At 47.2% G+C, this 19,711-nt stretch overlaps 1 pseudogene; it reads right to left on the reverse strand.

Annotated features, from left to right (window-relative positions):
• Nucleotides 1-299: 299 nt before the first annotated feature.
• Nucleotides 300-19,711, reverse strand: part of LOC138286926 (zinc finger protein 850-like) — a 322,857-nt pseudogene continuing 303,445 nt past the window's right edge.

Genomic DNA, 19,711 nt, shown 5'->3' on the forward strand with positions numbered 1-19,711 from the left:
CTTATATGTAGAGAAATGAAATGAGTAATCACTGACAACAGACACATTTATAATTCTACAAATATCTGTGTGTTTCTTCTTTTTTTAATAGTCGGGCTTCTATCATCAACCTTTTCATAATCTGGCATTTGAATGTCCCACATACCTGTAATTTTATCATCTTCAGTAATTCGCTGATGGCTATGTAGGCTTGGTAATTGACTAACGCGCTTCTCTTTTTCACTGCAGACAGTTTTTCCCCTTTGTGTGTTCGCTGATGTGTTTGGAGTTGTGATAACTGTGTTAAGCTTTTCACACATTCACTGCAGTTGTACGATTTTTCCTGTGTCTGTTAGATAATGTCTTTGGAGGTGTGCTAAGTGACTGTAACTCTTCATATAGTCAGTGCACTTGAATGGTCTTTCTCCAGTGTGTGTTCACTGATGTGTTTGCAGGTATGACAATTGACTAAAACTCTTCACACATTCACTGCATCTGAATGGATTTTCCCAAGTGTGTATGTTGGTGCCTTTTTTAGGACTTTTGAGTGACTAAAGCTCTTCGCACACTCAGTGCAATTGAATGGTTTCTCCCCAGTGTGTGTTCGTTGATGCCTTTTTAAGTTTGATAAAGTACGTAAGCTCTTTCCACATTCATTGCACTTGAATGGCTTTTCTCCTGTGTGTATTCGCTGATGTCCCCTTAATGTTGAAGATTCACTAAAACTACTTCCACATTCGCTGCAATGGTATGGTTTTTCACCTGTGTGTGATCGCTGATGCCGCCTTAATGTTGAAAATTCACTAAAACTACTTCCACATGCGCTGCAATGGTATGGTTTTTCCCCTGTGTGCGTTCGCTGATGTACTTGTAGAATTGATAACAGACTAAAGCTATTCACACATTCACTGCACTTGAATGGTTTATCCCCTGTGTGCGTTCGCTGATGGCTCTGTAAGCTTGATAATCGACTAAAGCTCTTCCCACATTCACTGCACCTGAATGACTTTTCCCCCGTGTGTGTTCGCTGATGCTCTCTTAGGAGTGTTAATCAACTAAAGCTCTTCCCACATTCACTGCATCTGAATGACTTTTCCCCCGTGTGTGTTCGCTGATGCTCTCTTAGGAGTGTTAATCAACTAAAGCTCTTCACACATTCACTGCACCTGAATGACTTTTCCCCTGTGTGTGTTCGCTGATGCTCTCTTAGGAGTGTTAATCGACTAAAGATATTCACACATTCACTGCAACAAAATGGTTTTTCCCCTCTGTGTGTGCGCGGATATCTTTGTAGGTCTAATAATCGACTAAAGCTCTTCTTCCATTCACTGCACTTGAATGGCTTTTCCCCTGTGTGTGTTCGCTGATTAACCATGAGATTTGAGGAATCACTAAAACTACTTTCACATTCATTGCAATGGTATGGTTTTCCTCCCATGTGTGTTAGTTGATGACCTTTTAAGAGTGATGATTGACACTATTAATGATTTCAGTGTATTTTTTTTCACATGTGTGCGTTTGCTGAGGGTGCTTTAGTTCTGATGACAAACAAACGCTCTTGCTGCAGGTGTATGATTTGTCTTTCTTGGTTAGTGTCTCTGGATCTGGTATATATTTATCTACGTACCATGACTGTGTTTCCTGATAGGCCAAGATGGACACGCTATGTAAGGCTTCTTTTTGAGTGATTTTGTCTTTAGATTGGATAATGGTTTTGCCCACTTGCGGGTAAAGATTCACCCCCCTTCTGGTCGGTGCAATTTGGGACAGTACTTTGTATTTTAGACAGCAGAACTCTTCTTTCCCTTGCCCTTCAGTTGTCTGGCTCCACTCCATTGGAAGGTTTGTCAGTTTTGTTGCCTTAATTTTCTAGAATTAATTTCTTAGTCTTGTGGCGTGGAGGTGCACAGCTCAGACTCGTTGTAGGAGGCTGGACTGGCTTGTAGTGAGTACCAAGGGGTACTTACACCTTGCACCAGGCCCAGTTATCCCTTATTAGTGTATAGGGTGTCTAGCAACTTAGGCTGATAGATAATGGTAGCTTAGCAGAGCAGCTTAGGCTGAACTAGGAGACGTGTGAAGCTACTACAGTACCACTTAGTGTCATATGCACAATATCATAAGAAAACACAATACACAGTTATACTAAAAATAAAGGTACTTTATTTTTATGACAATATGCCAAAGTATCTTAGAGTGTACCCTCAGTGAGAGGATAGGAAATATACACAAGATATATATACACAATAGCAAAAATATGCAGTATAGTCTTAGAAAACAGTGCAAACAATGTATAGTTACAATAGGATGCAATGGGGAAACATAGGGATAGGGGCAACACAAACCATATACTCCAAAAGTGGAATGCGAACCACGAATGGACCCCAAACCTATGTGACCTTGTAGAGGGTCGCTGGGACTATTAGAAAATAGTGAGAGTTAGAAAAATAACCCTCCCCAAGACCCTGAAAAGTGAGTGCAAAGTGCACTAAAGTTCCCCTAAGGACAAAATAGTCGTGTTAGAGGGAAAATGCAAGGAAAACACAAATCAGCAATGCAACAACGATGGATTCCTGACTGAGGGTACCTGTGGAACAAGGGGACCAAGTCCAAAAGTCACAAGCAGCTCGGAGATGGGCAGATGCCCAAGAAATGCCAGCGGTTGGTGCAAAGAAGCTCTTACTAGGCTGAAGAACTGTGAATACTGCAGGAACGACAAGGGCTAGAGACTTTCCCTTTGGAGGATGGATCCCCCACGCCTTGGAGAGTCGTGCAGAAGTGTTTTCCCGCCGGATGGACGCCAACAAGCCTTGCTACACGCAAATCGTGCGTTTGGCGTTTTTGGACGCTGCTGGGGCCCAGGAGGGACCAGGAGGTCGCAAATTGGACCTGCAGAGAGAGGGGACGTCGAGCAAGACAAAGAGCCCTCACTGAAGCAGGTAGCACCCGGAGAAGTGCCAGAAACAGGCACTACGAGGATGCGTGAAACGGTGCTCGCCGAAGTTGCACAAAGGAGTCCCACGTCGCCGGAGACCAACTTAGAAAGTCGTGCAATGCAGGTTAGAGTGCCGTGGACCCAGGCTTGGCTGTGCACGAAGGATTTCCGCCGGAAGTGCACAGGGGCCGGAGTAGCTTGCAAAGTCGCGGTTCCCAGCAATGCAGCCCAGCGAGGTGAGGCAAGGACTTACCTCCACCAAACTTGGGCTGAAGAGTCACTGGACTGTGGGGGTCACTTGGACAGTGTCGCTGGATTCGAGGGACCTCGCTCGTCGTGCTGAGAGGAGACCCAAGGGACCGGTAATGCAGCTTTTTGGTGCCTGCGGTTGCAGGGGGAAGATTCCGTCGACCCACGGGAGATTTCTTCGGAGCTTCTGGTGCAGAGAGGAGGCAGACTACCCCCACAGCATGCACAAGCAGGAAAACAGTCGAGAAGGCGGCAGGATCAGCGTTACAGAGTTGCAGTAGTCGTCTTTGCTACTATGTTGCAGGTTTGCAGGCTTCCAGCGCGGTCAGCGGTCGATTCCTTATCAGAAGGTGAAGAGGGAGATGCAGAGGAACTCGGCTGAGCTCATGCATTCGTTATCTAAAGTTTCCCCAGAGACAGAGATCCTAAATAGCCAGAAAAGAGGGTTTGGCTACCTAGGAGAGAGGAAAGGCTACTAACACCTGAAGGAGCCTATCAGCAGGAGTCTCTGACGTCAACTGGTGGCACTGGCCACTCAGAGCAGTCCAGTGTGCCAGCAGCACCTCTGTGTCCAAGATGGCAGAGGTCTGGAGCACACTGGAGGAGCTCTTGACACCTCCCAGGGGAGGTGCAGGTCAGGGGAGTGGTCACTCCCCTTTCCTTTGTCCAGTTTCGCGCCAGAGCAGGGGCTAAGGGGTCCCTGAACCGGTGTAGACTGGCTTATGCAGAATTGGGCACATCTGTGCCCAAGAAAGCACTTCCAGAGGCTGGGGGAGGCTACTCCTCCCCTGCCTTCACACCATTTTCCAAAGGGAGAGGGTGTCACACCCTCTCTCAGAGGAAGTTCTTTGTTCTGCCATCCTGGGCCAGGCCTGGCTGGACCCCAGGAGGGCAGCTGCCTGTCTGAGGGGTTGGCAGCAGCAGCAGCTGCAGTGAAACCCCAGGAAGGGCAGTCTGGCAGTACCAGGGTCTGTGCTACAGACCACTGGGATCATGGAATTGTACCAACAATGCCAGGATGGCATAGAGGGGGCAATTCCATGATCATAGACATGTTACATGGCCATATTCGGAGTTACCATGGTGAAGCTACATATAGGTAGTGACCTATATGTAGTGCACGCGTGTAATGGTGTCCCCGCACTCACAAAGTTCAGTGAATTGGCTCTGAACAATGTGGGGGCACCTTGGCTAGTGCCAGGGTGCCCTCACACTAAGTAACTTTGCACCTAACCTTTACCAGGTAAAGGTTAGACATATAGGTGACTTATAAGTTACTTAAGTGCAGTGTAAAATGGCTGTGAAATAACGTGGACGTTATTTCACTCAGGCTGCAGTGGCAGGCCTGTGTAAGAATTGTCAGAGCTCCCTATGGGTGGCAAAAGAAATGCTGCAGCCCATAGGGATCTCCTGGAACCCCAATACCCTGGGTACCTCAGTACCATATACTAGGGAATTATAAGGGTGTTCCAGTAAGCCAATGTAAATTGGTAAAAATGGTCACTAGCCTGTCAGCGACAATTTGGAAAGAAATGAGAGAGCATAACCACTGAGGTTCTGATTAGCAGAGCCTCAGTGAGACAGTTAGTCACTACACAGGTAACACATTCAGGCACACTTATGAGCACTGGGGCCCTGGGTTACCAGGGTCCCAGTGACACATACAACTAAAACAACATATATACAGTGAAAAATGGGGGTAACATGCCAGGCAAGATGGTACTTTCCTACACAACCCCCCCCCAAACGAAGGACAATAAGACTAGCCATTACCTGATGAGTCTTCATTGTCTAAGTGGAAATATCTGGAGAGTCCATCTGCATTGGAGTGGCTACTCCCAGGTCTATGTTCCACTGTATAGTCCATTCCCTGTAGGGATATGGACCACCTCAACAATTTAGGATTTTCACCTTTCATTTGTTTTAGCCAAAGTAGAGGTTTGTGGTCTGTCTGAACAATGAAGTGAGTGCCAAACAGGTATGGCCTCAACTTCTTCAGAGCCCAGACCACAGCAAAGGCCTCCCTCTCAATGGCAGACCAACGCTTTTCTCTAGGGGTCAACCTTCTACTAATAAAAGCAACAGGTTGATCCTGGCCCTCAGAATTAAGTTGTGATAGGACTGCCCCTACTCCTAATTCAGATGCATCAGTTTGGACATAGAATTTTTTAGAGTAACAAGGGCTTTTCAGGACAGGTGCAGAGCACATGGCCTGCTTCAGCTCCTCAAAAGCTTTCTGACAGCTTGCTGTCCATAATACCTTTTTAGGCATTTTCTTGGATGTGAGGTCATTAAGAGGGGCTGCTATGGAGCCATAGTTCTTAATGAACCTCCTGTAATACCCAGTGAGGCCTAGGAAGGCTCTCACCTGAGTCTGAGTGGTAGGGGGAACCCAATCAATAATAGTTTGGATTTTCCCCTGAAGTGGTGCAATCTGTTCCCCACCAACAAGGTGTCCCAGATAAACCACCTTACCCTGCCCTATCTGGCACTTTGAAGCCTTGATAGTGAGGCCTGCCTTTTGCAGGGCCTCCAAAACTTTCCATAGGTGGACCAGGTGATCATCCCAGCTGGAGCTAAACACAGCTATATCATCCAAATATGCTGCACTGAAAGCTTCCAGCCCTTGCAGGACTGTGTTCACCAACCTCTGAAAAGTGGCAGGTGCATTTTTCAAACCAAAAGGCATTACAGTAAACTGGTAATGTCCTCCAATGGTAGAAAATGCAGTCTTAGGTTTAGCATCTTCTGATAATTTGATCTGCCAATACCCTGCAGTCAAATCAAAAGTGCTTAGATACTTGGCAGATGCCAGTGTATCTATGAGCTCATCTGCCCTGGGTATAGGGTGAGCATCAGTTTTGGTTACCAAGTTGAGACCTCTATAGTCTACACAAAACCTCATTTCCTTCTTTCCATCTTTAGAATTGGGTTTTGGTACCAGTACCACAGGAGAAGCCCATGGACTGTCAGAGTGCTCAACTACTCCTAGTTCCAACATTTTCTGAACTTCTTGCTTTATGCAGTCCCTGACATGGTCAGGCTGCCTATAGATCTTACTTTTGACAGGTAAACTGTCTCCAGTATCTATAGTGTGCTCACACCAAGAAGTGGTGCCTGGCACAATGGAGAAGAGTTCTGAAAATTGTCCTAGGAGATTTATGCAATTATCTTTCTGCTCAGCAGTAAGACAATCAGCCAAAACTACACCTTCCACAAGAGCATCTTGTTCTGTGGAAGAGAAGAGATCAGGTAGAGGATCACTGTCTTCTTCCTGTCCCTTATCTGTTGCCATGAGCAGGGTGAGATCAGCCCTGTCATAGTAGGGTTTCAGGCGGTTGACATGGAGCACCCTAAGGGGACTCCTGGCAGTGCCTAAGTCAACCAAGTAGGTGACTTCACCCTTCTTTTCAACAATTGTGTGGGGTCCACTCCATTTATCTTGGAGTGCTCTTGGGGCCACAGGCTCCAAGACCCACACTTTCTGCCCTGGTTGGTACTGAACCAAAACAGCCTTCTGATCATGCCATTGCTTCTGGAGCTCTTGGCTGGCCTGAAGGTTTTTACTGGCCTTTTTCATGTACTCAGCCATCCTTGATCTGAGGCCAAGTACATAATCCACAATATCCTGCTTAGGAGCTTTTAAAGGTTGTTCCCAACCCTCCTTTACAAGTGTGAGTGGACCCCTAACAGGGTGTCCAAAAAGAAGTTCAAAGGGGCTGAAGCCCACTCCTTTCTGGGGTACCTCCCTGTAGGCAAAAAGGAGGCATGGTAGAAGGATATCCCATCTCCTGCGGAGTTTTTCAGGGAGTCCCATAATCATGCCTTTGAGAGTTTTATTAAATCTCTCTACCAGTCCATTTGTTTGTGGATGATAGGGTGTTGTGAACTTGTAAGTTACACCACACTCCTTCCACATGGCCTTTAAGTATGCAGACATGAAATTGCTTCCTCTGTCTGATACTACTTCCTTTGGGAAGCCCACCCTGGAAAATATTCCCAGGAGGGCCTTTGCCACTGCAGGTGCTGTAGTGGTCCTTAAAGGAATAGCTTCAGGATATCTTGTGGCATGGTCCACTACCACCAAGATAAACCTATTGCCTGAAGCAGTAGGAGGGTCAAGGGGGCCAACTATGTCAACCCCTACCCTTTCAAAGGGAACCCCAACCACAGGCAGTGGGATAAGGGGTGCCTTTGGAGTGCCACCTGTTTTGCCACTGGCTTGACAGGTTTCACAGGACTTACAAAATTCTTTTGTGTCCTCAGACATCCTAGGCCAATGAAACAATGGTACCAATCTGTCCCAAGTTTTCATTTGACCCAGGTGCCCAGCTAAGGGAATGTCATGTGCCAGTGTTAGGAGGAACTTTCTGTACTCCTGAGGAATCACTAATCTCCTGGCAGCTCCAGGTTTAGGATCCCTATGCTCAGTGTACAAGAGGTTGTCCTCCCAGTAAACTCTGTGAGAGTCACTGACATCCCCATTAGCCTGTTTGACAGCTTGCTGTCTGAGACCCTCTAATGTGGGACAGGTTTGCTGTGCCACACTCAGATCCTCTCTGGCAGGCCCCCCTTCACCCAAAAGCTCAGCAGTGTCTGCTTCCAGCTCCTCTGGTGTAGGTTCTGCACAGGGAGGGAATTCTTCTTCCTCAGAAGCTGAATCCACTGTAGAGGGAGGGATAGTAGGAAGTGGTTTGCTTCTACTAACCCTAGCTTTAGGGAGCACTTGGTCCATTGTTCCAGGATCCAAGCTTCCCTGTCCTTTTTGCTTTTTGGCCTGAGCCCTTGTCAAAGCAAAAATATGCCCTGGGATGCCCAGTATTGCTGCATGGGCCTCCAACTCCACATCTGACCAAGCTGATGTCTCCAAATCATTCCCTAATAGACAGTCTACAGGTAAATCTGAAGCTACCACAACTTTCTTTGGACCAGTTACCCCCCCCCAGTTGAGATTTACAACAGCCATGGGGTGGCTTTGTGTTATGTTGTGAGCATCGGTTACTTGGTACTGGTGTCCAAGTATGTGTTGTTCAGGGTGCACCAGTTTCTCAATCACCATTGTGACACTGGCACCTGTGTCCCTGTAGGCCTGGACCTCAACACCATTTATTAGGGTTAGTTGCTTGTACTTCTCCAAGTTATGGGGGCAAGCAACCAAAGTGGCTAAGTCAATAGCCCCTTCAGAGACTAAAGTAGCCTCTGTGGTCTCCCTAATTAGACCAACCCCAACTAAATTACCAAAAGTGAGCCCAGCTACTCCCTTGGATTGGCTATTAGTAGGTTTGCTCCCACCACCACTGCTATTAGTAGGGACACTAGGTGTAGCAGTAGGGGTTGTAGTGGTAGGAGCTGTGGTGCCTTTCTTTGGACAACTGGGATCTGTTGTCCAATGGCCTTTTATCTTACATAAATAGCACCATGGTTTCTTTTCCTTGTTCTGATTAAAGGAGGATTTGGACCCACCACCCCCACCAGAGTGTTTTTGTGGGCCTGATGAAGACTCATTTTTAGATTTGTCCCCACCCTTGTCAGAAGACTTACCATCCTTCTTTTTGTTGCCATCTTTGTCACCCCCTGTATGAACTTTTCTGTTCACTCTTGTTCTGACCCATTTGTCTGCCTTCTTTCCCAATTCTTGGGGAGAGGTCAGATCAGAGTCCACCAAGTACTGGTGCAACAAATCAGACACACAATTATTAAGAATATGCTCTCTCAGGATCAAGTTATACAGGCTGTCATAATCAGTAACTTTACTGCCATGTAACCACCCCTCCAAGGCCTTCACTGCCTGGTCAATGAAATCAACCCAGTCTTGTGAAGACTCCTTTTTGGTATCTCTGAACTTTATCCTGTACTGTTCAGTGGTTAAGCCATAACCATCCAGGAGTGCATTCTTAAGAACTTGGAAATTGTTAGCATCATTTTCTTTTACAGTAAGGAGCCTATCCCTACCCTTTCCAGTAAATGATAGCCATAGGATAGCAGCCCACTGCTTTTGAGGGACATCCTGTACAGCACAGGCCCTCTCAAGTGCAGCAAACCACTTGTTAATGTCATCCCCCTCCTTATAAGGGGGAACTATCTTGTGCAGATTCCTAGAATCATGCTCTTTTGCAGGATGACTATGGGGAATACTGCTGCTGCCACCATGGGTATCTAAACCCAACTTCTGTCTTTCCCTCTCTACTTCTAAAGACTGTCTATCCAAATCCAGCTGTTGCTTCTTGAGCTTCAGTCTGGTTTGTTCCACTCTCAATCTATTGAGCTCCCTTTCTAACAATCTGTCATCAGGGTGGGTGGGAGGGACATTTCTAGATACAGAGGTATGATGGGAATGAACAGAAGGAGACCTGTCCCTTACAGAGGGCACCCTAACAGCTTGGCTACCAGTATAATGTGAGAGCACACCATTAGTATGGTGTGATTCAACCTCTGTACCAACTATGCTAGAATGTCTAGTAATGGGCAGGCTGAGAAGTTTCTTTCCTGAACCTTTTCCTGGGGGAGTCCCTGGATCAGATTGAGAACCATTAGCTACTTTTTCTACAGATTGGGCACTTATGGCCTTATCCTGTACTCTAAGCATATTAATTAACAGTTCTAAAGAAGGATTCTTCCCTACACTCAAACCTCTCTCTATGCAGAGACTCCTTGCTCCTTTCCAGCTAAGGTGATCATATGCAAGTTTGGACAGTTCAACATTTTGGCCTGTGCCAGACATTTTTAGAGAGAGTTAAAGTGATAGACAAAGAGAAAAAAGTTTTCAGAACTTTTTGGAAAGACAGAAAAAAACTTTTAAAACTTTTAAGAACTTTTTGAAAGTTTAGAAGTACTTTTCAGCACTTAGAAAAGAGTGAAAAGAGGAAATGCAAAACTTTTTGGCTATGTGTATATACACTGACCTTGTTTTGTATATTTTTCTCTTATGAAAAGTACAATGACAAGAGTGGTAAGTAGTCTCAAGCACTTATCCCACCACTGCACAACCAATGTAGGAGGCTGGACTGGCTTGTAGTGAGTACCAAGGGGTACTTACACCTTGCCCAAGGCCCAGTTATCCCTTATTAGTGTATAGGGTGTCTAGCAGCTTAGGCTGATAGATAATGGTAGCTTAGCAGAGCAGCTTAGGCTGAACTAGGAGACGTGTGAAGCTACTACAGTACCACTTAGTGTCATATGCACAATATCATAAGAAAACACAATACACAGTTATACTAAAAATAAAGGTACTTTATTTTTATGACAATATGCCAAAGTATCTTAGAGTGTACCCTCAGTGAGAGGATAGGAAATATACACAAGATATATATACACAATAGCAAAAATATGCAGTATAGTCTTAGAAAACAGTGCAAACAATGTATAGTTACAATAGGATGCAATGGGGAAACATAGGGATAGGGGCAACACAAACCATATACTCCAAAAGTGGAATGCGAACCACGAATGGACCCCAAACCTATGTGACCTTGTAGAGGGTCGCTGGGACTATTAGAAAATAGTGAGAGTTAGAAAAATAACCCTCCCCAAGACCCTGAAAAGTGAGTGCAAAGTGCACTAAAGTTCCCCTAAGGACAAAATAGTCGTGTTAGAGGGAAAATGCAAGGAAAACACAAATCAGCAATGCAACAACAATGGATTCCTGACTGAGGGTACCTGTGGAACAAGGGGACCAAGTCCAAAAGTCACAAGCAGCTCGGAGATGGGCAGATGCCCAAGAAATGCCAGCGGTTGGTGCAAAGAAGCTCTTACTAGGCTGAAGAACTGTGAATACTGCAGGAACAACAAGGGCTAGAGACTTCCCCTTTGGAGGATGGATCCCCCACGCCTTGGAGAGTCGTGCAGAAGTGTTTTCCCGCCGGATGGACGCCAACAAGCCTTGCTACACGCAAATTGTGCGTTTGGCGTTTTTGGACGCTGCTGGGGCCCAGGAGGGACCAGGAGGTCGCAAATTGGACCTGCAGAGAGAGGGGACGTCGAGCAAGACAAAGAGCCCTCACTGAAGCAGGTAGCACCCGGAGAAGTGCCAGAAACAGGCACTACGAGGATGCATGAAACGGTGCTCGCCGAAGTTGCACAAAGGAGTCCCACGTCGCCGGAGACCAACTTAGAAAGTCGTGCAATGCAGGTTAGAGTGCCGTGGACCCAGGCTTGGCTGTGCACGAAGGATTTCCGCCGGAAGTGCACAGGGGCCGGAGTAGCTTGCAAAGTCGCGGTTCCCAGCAATGCAGCCCAGCGAGGTGAGGCAAGGACTTACCTCCACCAAACTTGGGCTGAAGAGTCACTGGACTGTGGGGGTCACTTGGACGGTGTCGCTGGATTCGAGGGGCCTCGCTCGTCGTGCTGAGAGGAGACCCAAGGGACCGGTAATGCAGCTTTTTGGTGCCTGCGGTTGCAGGGGGAAGATTCCGTCGACCCACGGGAGATTTCTTCGGAGCTTCTGGTGCAGAGAGGAGGCAGACTACCCCCACAGCATGCACAAGCAGGAAAACAGTCGAGAAGGCGGCAGGATCAGCGTTACAGAGTTGCAGTAGTCGTCTTTGCTACTATGTTGCAGGTTTGCAGGCTTCCAGCGCGGTCAGCGGTCGATTCCTTATCAGAAGGTGAAGAGGGAGATGCAGAGGAACTCGGCTGAGCTCATGCATTCGTTATCTAAAGTTTCCCCAGAGACAGAGATCCTAAATAGCCAGAAAAGAGGGTTTGGCTACCTAGGAGAGAGGAAAGGCTACTAACACCTGAAGGAGCCTATCAGCAGGAGTCTCTGACGTCACCTGGTGGCACTGGCCACTCAGAGCAGTCCAGTGTGCCAGCAGCACCTCTGTGTCCAAGATGGCAGAGGTCTGGAGCACACTGGAGGAGCTCTGGACACCTCCCAGGGGAGGTGCAGGTCAGGGGAGTGGTCACTCCCCTTTCCTTTGTCCAGTTTCGCGCCAGAGCAGGGACTAAGGGGTCCCTGAACCGGTGTAGACTGGCTTATGCAGAATTGGGCACATCTGTGCCCAAGAAAGCATTTCCAGAGGCTGGGGGAGGCTACTCCTCCCCTGCCTTCACACCATTTTCCAAAGGGAGAGGGTGTCACACCCTCTCTCAGAGGAAGTTCTTTGTTCTGCCATCCTGGGCCAGGCCTGGCTGGACCCCAGGAGGGCAGCTGCCTGTCTGAGGGGTTGGCAGCAGCAGCAGCTGCAGTGAAACCCCAGGAAGGGCAGTCTGGCAGTACCAGGGTCTGTGCTACAGACCACTGGGATCATGGAATTGTACCAACAATGCCAGGATGGCATAGAGGGGGCAATTCCATGATCATAGACATGTTACATGGCCATATTCGGAGTTACCATGGTGAAGCTACATATAGGTAGTGACCTATATGTAGTGCACGCGTGTAATGGTGTCCCCGCACTCACAAAGTTCAGTGAATTGGCTCTGAACAATGTGGGGGCACCTTGGCTAGTGCCAGGGTGCCCTCACACTAAGTAACTTTGCACCTAACCTTTACCAGGTAAAGGTTAGACATATAGGTGACTTATAAGTTACTTAAGTGCAGTGTAAAATGGCTGTGAAATAACGTGGACGTTATTTCACTCAGGCTGCAGTGGCAGGCCTGTGTAAGAATTGTCAGAGCTCCCTATGGGTGGCAAAAGAAATGCTGCAGCCCATAGGGATCTCCTGGAACCCCAATACCCTGGGTACCTCAGTACCATATACTAGGGAATTATAAGGGTGTTCCAGTAAGCCAATGTAAATTGGTAAAAATGGTCACTAGCCTGTCAGTGACAATTTGGAAAGAAATGAGAGAGCATAACCACTGAGGTTCTGATTAGCAGAGCCTCAGTGAGACAGTTAGTCACTACACAGGTAACACATTCAGGCACACTTATGAGCACTGGGGCCCTGGGTTACCAGGGTCCCAGTGACACATACAACTAAAACAACATATATACAGTGAAAAATGGGGGTAACATGCCAGGCAAGATGGTACTTTCCTACACTCGTACATTCACTGAACTGCTCTTGTCTGCTTCTTCCAGGATCTGTTTATGTGCAGGTTTCTCAGTCGCCAACTGCACTGATGTTTTCCTGAATACTGGAGCTCATAACTTCTGACAGTTTTTTCAGATTTACAATCTTATCTTCTTTATTCATAATCATTTTCCGCATTCAAGGCTTGCTTCCTGTTGGATGTAAAGAGATTGAAAATCACTAAATGGAAACGTAAAGGAACATGAATACAAAATATTTATCTGGTTGTAAAAGTCATTATTTTATCATCATCTTTGAAACTTTTCAAGGGACATTTCACCACACACGGATATTTAACTAAAAGTTCTATTGCAAACTTCTCATCTTCTTCACTTCAGAAAAAGTGGACATTTACCAGTGTTCACAGAGTAACTTGGCAAAGGGGGGGTGCTCACTGAGCACCCACATGCTATAGGTACAGCTTTAGGAAGATGCACACGGACAAGATTTAATTTAAACAAGATTAGTTTGTGGAAACAGAGATGGATCAGGACATGATGCTGTTACTTTAGTTTGAGGAAGTGTAGCAGAAAGGTAATTCTTTAAGAAGTACGTAATAAAGCAAACTCTTCAGGAAGTATATAACAAAGGAAACTCTTCAGGAAGTGTAAGGAAATACCTACTTGGCATGATTACCCCCTGACTTTTTGCCTTTGCTGATGTCAAGTTATGATTTAAAAAGTGTGCTGGGACCCTGCTAACCAGGCCCCAGCACCAGTGTTCTTTCCCTAAACTGTACCTTTGTCTCCACAATTGGCACAACCCTGGCACCCAGGTAAGTCCCTTGTAACTGGTACCCCTGCTACCAAGGTCCCTGATGCCAGGGAAGGTCTCTAAGGGCTGCAGCATGTCTTATGCCACCCTAGGGACCCCTCACTCAGCACATACACACTGCTCGCCAGCTTGTGTGTGCTGGTGGGGAGAAAATGACTAAGTCGACATGGCACTCCCCTCAGAGTGCCATGCCAACTTCACACTGCCTGTGGCATAGGTAAGTCACCCCTCTAGCAGGCTTTACGGCCCTAAGGCAGGGTGTACTATACCACAGGTGAGGGCATATGTGCATGAGCACTATGCCCCTACAGTGTCTAAGCAAAACCTTAGACATTGTAAGTGCAGGGTAGCCATAAGAGTATATGGTCTGGGAGTCTGTCAAACACGAACTCCACAGCACCATAATGGCTACACTGAAAACTGGGAAGTTTGGTATCAAACTTCTCAGCACAATAAATGCACACTGATGCCAGTGTGCACTTTATTGTAAAAATACACCCAGAGGACATCTTAGAGATTCCCCCTGAAAACATACCCGACTTCAGTGTGGACTGACTAGTTTTGCCAGCCTGCCACACCCCAGACATGTTGCTGACCACATGGGGAGAGTGCCTTTGTCACTCTGTGGCCAGGAACAAAGCCTGTACTGAGTGGACGTGCTTCTCACCTCCCCCTGCAGGAACTGTAACACCTGCCGGTGAGCCTCAAAGGTTCACCCCCTTTGTTACAGCGCCACAGGGCATCCCAGCTAGTGGCGATGCCCGCCCCTCCGGAAACTGCCCCCACTTTTGGCGGCAAGGCCAGAGGAGATAATGAGGAAAACAAGGAGGAATCACTCCCCAGTCAGGACAACCCCTAAGGTGTCCTGAGCTGAGGTGACTCTGACTTTTAGAAATCCTCCATCTTGCAGATGGAGGATTCCCCCAATAGGATTAGGGATGTGCCCCCCTCCCCACAGGGAGGAGGCACAAAGAGGGTGTAGCCACCCCCAGGGCCAGTAGCCATTAGCTACTGCCCTCCCAGACCTAAACACACCCATAAATTTAGTATTTAGTGGCTCCCAGAACCGAGAAATATAGATTCCTGCAACCTAAAGAAGAAGAAGGACTGCTGACCTGAAGCCCTGCAGTGAAGACGGAGACGACAACTGATTTAGCCCCAGCCCCACCGGCCTGTCTCCCTACTTTGAAGAAAACTGCAACACCGACGCATCCAACAGGGTCCAGCGACCTCTGAAGCCTCAGGGGCCTACCCTGCATCCAGTGCTTTAAATGGAAAAATAGAAGTGCAGGTACTCTGTAATAGAGTACCTGCTTGTTTCTGAGAAGTGCCGGTACTCTCCAATTAAAGGTATTACGTTTTTCTTGAGATATGCCGGTACTCTCCCTCTCAAAATAAAAAAGTGCTGGTACTCAGTACCGGAGAGTACCGGCCCATTTAAAGCACTGCCTGCATCTAAAGGACCAAGAAGCGGTTCTGTTCAAGAAACTGCAACTTTTTGAAACAAAGAAGCAACTTTTAAAGACCACACGTTTCCCACCTGAAGCGTGAGACTTTCCACTCTGCACCCGAAGCCCCACAGCGACGCCTGCAGAGGAAATCCAGAGGCTCCCCCTGACCGCGACTGCCTGCTTCAAGGAACCCGACGCCTGGAAAACACACTGCACCCGGAGCCCCCAGGACCTGAAGGAACCAGACTCCAGTCCAGGAGCGACCCCCAGGCGACCCTCTGCCTAGCCCAGGTGGTGGCTACCCCGAGGAGCCCCCGTGCCTGCCTGCATCGTTGAAGATACCCCTGGGTCTCCATATTGATTCCTATTGAAAACCCGATGCCTGTTTGCACTCTGCACCCGGCCGCCCCTGTGCCGCTGAGGGTGTGCTTTCTGTGCCTGCTTGTTTCCCCCCGGTGCCCTACAAAACCCCCCTGGTCTGCCCTCCGAAGTCACAGGTACTTACCTGCTGGCAGACTGGACCGGGACACCCCTATTTCCATTGAAGCTTATGTGTTTTGGGCACCACTTTGACCACTGCACCTGACCGGCCCTGAGCTGCTGGTGTGGTAACTTTGGGGTTGCCTTGAACCCCCAATGGTGGGCTACCTTGGACGCAACTTTGAACCCTGTAAGTGCTTTACTTACCTGTGAACTTAACATTTACTTACCTCCCCCAAGAACTGTTGATTTTTGCCATTTTTGTGTCAAAACTGTACATGCTATTGTGATAATTCAAAGTTCCTAGAATACCTGAGTGAACTACCTTTCATTTAAAGTATTGTTTGTAAATCTTGAACCTGTGGTTCTTAAAATAAACTAAGAAAATATATTTTTCTATATAAAACCCTATTGGCCTGGAATCAGTCTTTGAGTGTGTGTTCCTGATTTATTGCCTGTGTGTGTACAACAAATGCTTAACACTACCCTCTGATAAGCCTACTGTTCGACCACACTACCACAAAACAGAGCATTAGAATGATCTCTTTTTGCCACTATCTTACCTCTAAGGGGGAACCCTTGGACTCTGTGCACACTATTTCTTAATTTGAAATAGTACATACAGAGCCAAATTCCTACATTGGTGGATCAGCGGTGGGGTACAAGACTTTGCATTTGCTGGACTAGTCAGCCAATACCTGATCACACGACAAAATTAAAAAAATTGTCATTAGAAACAGATTTTTGAAATTTGAGCTATTTTTCTAAAATTTTAAAAGTCCTGCTAGGGCCTTGTGTTAGTCCCTGTTAGCATTTATTTTAGAGTTTAAAAGTTTTGTAAAAGTTTGGATTAGGTTCTAGAGATAGTTTTAGATTCTTAAAAAGTATCCCAACTTTTAGAGAAATAATGTCTGCTGCAGAAGAGATGGTGGTGGAGCTCAACCTCACCCCTTACCTGCATCTTAGGATGTCAGAGCTAAGGACTCTCTGCAAAATCAAAAAGATAAAAACTGGATCAAACCCTACCAAAGTACAGCTCCAGGAGCTTTTGGCAGAGTTTGCTAGAGACAACCCCTCTGAAGATACCCTTACAGAGGGGGGAGCTAGTGATGGTGAGGAACATTTCCCACCTCCACTCCTAGTTAGGGAGACCAGGGTTCCTCCAACCCTGACTCCACAAGTGATAGTCAGAGGTGCTGCTTTTCCCACAGGGGAGTCCAACAGCTCTGGAAGCACTGAGGGCAAAGAGGATGGCCAAAAGATTGGCTTTGGAGAGACAGCTCCTAGCCATAGAAAGGGAAAGACAAGAGATGGGCTTAGCTCCCATCAATGGTGGCAGCAACTTAAATAGGGTCAGAGATACTCCTGACATGCTAAAAATCCCCAAAGGGATTGTAACAAAATATGAAGATGGTGATGACCACACCAAATGGTTCACAGCTTTTGAGAGGGCTTGTGCAACCAGAAAAGTAAACAAATCTCACTGGGGTGCTCTCCTTTGGGAAATGTTCACTGGAAAGTGTAGGGATAGACTCCTCACACTCTCTGGAAAAGATGCAGAATCCTATGACCTCATGAAGGCTACCCTGATTGAGGGCTTTGGATTCTCAACTGAGGAGTACAGGATTAGGTTCAGGGGGGCTCAAAAATCCTCGAGCCAGACCTGGGTTGATTTTGTTGACTTCTCAGTCAAAACACTGGATGGTTGGATTAATGGCAGTGGTGTAAATGATTATGATGGACTGTACAATCTGTTTATGAAAGAACACCTTTAAGTAATTGTTTCAGTGATAAACTGCATCAGCATCTCGCAGACCTAGGTCCAATTTCTCCCCAAGAATTGGGAAAGAAGGCAGACCATTGGGTCAAGACTAGGGTGACCAAGACTTCCACAGGGGGTGACCAAAAGAAAGGGGTCACAAAGACTCCTCAGGGGAACAGTGTTGGGACATCCAAGGGTAAAAGTAAAGAGTCTTCTACAGGGCCCCAAAAACCTGCTCAGGAGGGAGGGTCCAAAGCCTCTTCACAATCCAATTTTGGGTACAAGGGTAAAAACTTTGATCCCAAAAAGGCCTGGTGTCGTAGCTGTAATCAGCAGGGAAACCAAACTGGAGACAAGGCCTGTCCCAAGAAAGGTTCCACTTCTACTTCTACTCCAGTTAGCACTGGAATAGCCAGTCTCCAGGTGGGATCAACAGTGTGCCCAGAGCAAATCAGGGTTCACACTGAAGCTACATTAGTCTCTGATGGTGGGGTGGATTTAGCCACTCTGGCTGCCTGGCCCCCTAATATGCAAAAATACAGGCAGCAGCTCTTAATGAATGGGAAAAGTGTAGAAGGCCTGAGGGATACAGGTGCCAGTGTCACCATGGTGACAGAAACTGGTTTCCCCAGGACAATACCTGACTGGACAAACGTATCCAGTCACCAACGCTGACAATCAGACTAAAGTACATCCCATGGCTATGGTAACTTTAGAATGGGGAGGGGTCACTGGCCTGAAACAGGTGGTAGTCTCCTCTGCTATCCCAGTAGACTGTTTGCTTGGAAACGACCTGGAGTCCTCAGCATGGGCTGAGGTAGAACTCAAAACCCATGCAGCCATGCTGGGTATCCCTGAACTGGTGTGTGTCAAGACAAGGGCACAGTGCAAAGCTCAGGGTGAAAAAGAGGTGTTGGAGCCTGGAAGAATGGTCCAACCCTCCAAGAGAAAAGGAAAGAAGACTGGGGAACCAGCTTCAATACAGCAAAAGAAAAAGAACCTCTCTTCCCAGGAAGAAGTTCTGCCCTCTGAGGGAACTGAGCCCATGGAGTTGGAACCTTATCAGGTTGAACTCTTAGGCCCAGGGGGACCCACAAGGGAACAGCTGTGTAAGGGGCAAGAAACCTGTCTCTCTCTTGAAGGCCTTAGGCAGCAAGCTGCTGAAGAGACCAAAGGAAAAATCAGTGGAACAAATAGGGTCTATTGGGAAGATGGACTCCTTTACACTGAGGCAAGAGATCCCAAACCTGGTGCCACTAGGAGAGTGGTAGTGCCTCAGGAGTTTAGAGAGTTCATCCTGACCCTAGCCCATGATATTCCACTAGCTGGGCATTTGGGACAAACCAAGACTTGGGAGAGGTGAGTCAACCATTTCTATTGACCCAACATGTCCCAGAAAGTAAAGGAGTTTTGTGCCTCCTGTGCCACTGTCAAGCCAGTAGTAAGACAGGTGGCCATCCAAAGGCCCCCCTCATTCCACTTCCAGTGGTGGGGGTCCCCTTTGAAAGAGTGGGAGTGGACATAGTGGGTCCACTTGAACCTCCCACAGCTTCAGGGAAACAATATATCCTAGTAGTAGTGGATCATGCTACTAGGTATCCTGAAGCAATTCCCCTTAGGTCCACTACTGCCCCTGCAGTAGCCAAAGCACTCATTGGTATCTTTACCAGAGTGGGATTTCCTAAGGAGGTGGTTTCTGACAGGGGTAACAACTTCATGTTAGCATACCTTAAACACATGTGGAATGAGTGTATGGTGACTTACAAATTCACCACGCCATACCATCCACAAACCAATGGCAGGATCATGGGGCTCCCTGAAAAGCTCAAAAGGAGATGGGATGTCCTCTTGCCATGTCTGCTTTTCGCCTACAGAGAGATGCCTCAGAAGGGAGTAAGTTTTTTCCCCTTTGAACTTCTATTTGGCCATCCTGTAAGGGGACCACTAGTTCCTGTTAAAGAAGGCTGGGAGAGACCTCTCCATGAGCCTAAGCAAGCTATAGTGCACTATGTACTAGGCCTTCGTTCCAGGATGGCAGAGTACATAGAAAAGGCAAGCAAAAAC

Source organism: Pleurodeles waltl, chromosome 4_1 (assembly GCF_031143425.1).
Source record: "Pleurodeles waltl isolate 20211129_DDA chromosome 4_1, aPleWal1.hap1.20221129, whole genome shotgun sequence".
Classification (NCBI taxonomy): domain Eukaryota; kingdom Metazoa; phylum Chordata; class Amphibia; order Caudata; family Salamandridae; genus Pleurodeles; species Pleurodeles waltl.